General features: G+C 34.5%; 1 non-coding gene across 1 annotated transcript; it reads right to left on the bottom strand.

Annotated features, from left to right (window-relative positions):
• Positions 1 to 2873: 2873 nt before the first annotated feature.
• LOC136215917 (small nucleolar RNA R71) lies at positions 2874 to 2980 on the bottom strand. The gene has a single exon (XR_010682919.1). It is a non-coding gene; the product is annotated as a small nucleolar RNA R71 (small nucleolar RNA).
• Positions 2981 to 3703: the final 723 nt, after the last annotated feature.

Raw genomic sequence — 3703 nt, 5'->3', positions numbered from 1 at the left:
TGTGGATGTGAATGAAGAAGATTTAAATGATTTATTTGATCCAGAAAATTGAAAGATTAATATGTCTCAAAGAAAAATTATTTTTTAATAGAGAAAGGGCCATAAGAGTTGTGGATGAAATATATTCTCCTAATGAAATGGGAAAAAACTTGATAGGTCATGTCTAGTATACTCACAGAAGATAGATAAGGTAGTTTGTTTTTGTTGCGTCTTGTTCAAAAGAGAAAGAGTTGTGATAAGTCCTTTAACAATAGGAACTATTGGATATAATGACTGGATATTCATTCTAGACTTAATGAGCATGAAAAGAGCAGTGATCACCTTAATAGCATAACAAACTGGATGGAGGTAGAAACAAGATTGAGAAAAAAAAATTGACAATTGATTCTTCTAATAATAAAAAGTTATTGAGAAAAAGAAAAAGTTTTGGGGAGAAGTTTTTAAAAGAATTGTATATGTTCTAAAACCTTTTACTAATAGTAATTTGGCGTTTTGTGGGAGTAAGGAGAGACTTGATGGTGATAATAGTGTAATTTTTTTTAGCGAGTGAGGTTAAGTGCAAAATTCTTCATATTGTTAAAGAGGTAAAATATTTTCCTGCTATTCTTGATTGTTGTTAAGCCCAAAATATACCTAAAATATCATTAACATTTACATCATTTTTATTACGAATTTGTGTTATTTATATCTGTTTAGATTACTTTTACTTTCGAATATCTTTCTTTCTTGCAAGGTACTTGAATATTTGGTAAAATCCAAATAGGAACGAAAAAGGATCTAAAACAGAAGAAAAACCCTACAAAAGGAGTCAAAGACGACGTAAATCGAAAGCGCCAAGTCGAGGACACGAACGAAAGCAAGAAGTAAGAAAACCTGCCGGGCCGCGACAGTGGATCCCAGACCCGCGGCCGCGACACGCGCGGTACAACCAATTCTCCCCTTCGTCCGTCGCTCAAGCTCAGTGCTACGTCATTCACGGCCGCGGATTACTATCCTCGGTAAGTGCAGAAATTCACCAAGAGCATTTAACACATGCTGAAAATCCAAGAAACGCGTTCGTTCAAGTGGATAAAGACGTCCTTTCACAACGGACATGACTCTTAACCAACGGATACATCACTTCAAACACAACCCTTCAACATCTATAAATAAAGAGTTGCTGTTGAGAAAAAGTGTAATGAAATGCTATAATATAGATATAGAAATCAGAGCGTAGAACTTATGTCGAAGTTCTAAGTAAAAACATTTCGAGAGTTAGAAATTAGATTCTGTACAAAACAAGATGAGGTACACATATTGTTTATAGTTTAATTACAACTCAGTAGCGTTTAGACATTGTTCCAGTTTTAGTTTGCATCATGGTAGTGGCCGACCGAATCCCTATTACGAAGTTACAGCGAGAAGATTGAGTAAAGTGTTCGCCCCCGAGCCTGACAACCTCCTAGGAAACCCAAGGAAGCGGAACCGATCAAGCCCTTCACTTGCACGCCCTCGAAGAACTCGATGCTCCTTATTCTCTGTAAACTTGTATCAATTTATATTTCATCTAATAAAGTCCGTTCTATTCGACAAATCGTTATGCAGCACTTATGGTAACCAATCCAATATAAGTGAGGCTGGTGTTTTCATTAATATGCACTTGAATTCAAAATCATTACAAGGAAACTTTGTTGAACACTTAGGCAAATTATCATCTCGAAAGAGTGTTAATTTGAGTAAGGGCAACTATCCCGAAAGGGTTTTGTCGCGTTCAAAGCCAATTAATTAGAGGTTCCGTCATTTATTTCATCATCATAATAATACAAAGTTTAAGTTGTTTTCTTTGCTTAATGCAAATGAACAAATTCATTCATTTTTCTAATAAGTTCTAAATGTTCCTGTTTTGTAAAATTCATCCTTAAAATCAGAAGATCTTTCTAACAATCGATTTATTCTAAATATATAATCTTATTCCAGCATTCTCAAATACTCAAAGTTTTCAAATTCAATCAAATAAATTTCCTAAATTCAATTAATCCAATTTTCACTTTTTATTTACATTTTATAAATCTAACAAGTTCGAAATTAAAGATTCAAAAATAAGTTTTTTGTTAAAAAACGTATCTCTGTGGGATCGATATTTTTATTACTACAAGCGAAACCGTGCACTTGCGGAAATCGCTCAACAAGTTTTTGGCGCCGTTGCCGGGGATACGCCAAAATTTTTGACAAAATTTTTATTTTTCGTATTTTATTTTCGAATCTAGGTTTATACATTATTTTTATACAACTTTTATATTTTATTTATTTTCAGTTTTATAACATATTTGCTTTCAATTTTGTTTTGAAGGTAGTTTGGCTCGTGTTACAATTTCAAGTTGATGCGCAGTTCACGAAATTCGGGCACGCCACCAGATCCTTTTGATCCAGAAATTGAAAGAACACTTAAGAAAAACAAGAAAAACAACAAAAAAGACAAAACACCCTTAAAAACAAAAGTAGACCAGCCAGAAATTATGGCCGATCCACCGACACTTATGGATTATGCTAGGCCAGGAATGGCCGGTGTAACTAATAGTGTAGTTAGATCCCGTATAAACGCAAATCAATTTGAAATTAAGCCTGCTTTGCTTAATATGTTGCAAAACAACGTAACGTTTTACGGATTGCCTAACGAAAACCCTAATGCACATTTGACAAATTTCTTAGAAATTTGTGACACTTTTAAAATTACTGATGTAACAGCCGAAGCAATCAAACTTCGCCTCTTTCCTTTCACTTTGAAGGATAAGGCAAAAATTTGGTTAACTTCTATGCCTGCTGCAACATTTGAAACTTGGGACCAATTAGCCCAAGCATTTTTACAAAAATATTTTCCTTTAGCAAAAACCGCAAGAGTCATCAAAGAGTTGACATCTTTTACACAAAATGATAATGAAACTCTTTATGAAGCTTGGGAACGTTTTAAAGAACTTCAACGTTTATGCCCACACCACCAATTGCCAGATGCACTTTTAATGCAGACATTCTATAATGAATTAAATCCTACGACTAGAGGTTCATTAGATGCTATGTCTGGAGGGTTATTTATGAAGAAGACGTCCGCCCAAGCAAGAGAACTTTTGGAGGAAATGGCAATCAACAGCAGTATGTGGCCCGCAGAGCGTGGACATATACCAACGGCGAAACCATCATCCTCATGTACATCATCGGTTAAAGGTATAATGAATCTTGATCATGTAGCAATGTTACAAGCCCAATTTTCTGCCTTATCGCACAAAATTGATAAATTTATGGCACCATGCGATCCTAATGATCCGATCCAGAGAGACATTGACTACGAAGGTATGAATGAGATAGAACAGGTAAATTTTGTCCAAGGACAAAACCAAACTACTAATCCTTATTCTAATACTTATAATCCTGGATGGAGAAATCATCCTAACTTTAACTGGAAAGATGGTAATAATAATAATAATGCAAATGCTAATCAATATCGTATAAACAATTATCAAAATCAAACAAGAGATACGATTAGCACTTTATCTTCAAAAATCGACAAATTTATAGATGCTATGAATGGAAAGGTAAGTAATCAAGACGATGGTTTTAAACGGATCGAAAATAAATTCGATCAGCTTATCAAAAACCAATCATCTAGCATCCATAATTTGGAGGTTCAAATTGGACAGCTTGCTAAATCAATTCCATCCCGCAAAGAGGG

This window comes from Euphorbia lathyris, chromosome 1 (assembly GCF_963576675.1).
Source record: "Euphorbia lathyris chromosome 1, ddEupLath1.1, whole genome shotgun sequence".
Lineage (NCBI taxonomy): Eukaryota > Viridiplantae > Streptophyta > Magnoliopsida > Malpighiales > Euphorbiaceae > Euphorbia > Euphorbia lathyris.
Note: the sequence above shows the minus strand (reverse complement) of the source record. Positions and strands in the feature narration are given on the sequence as shown.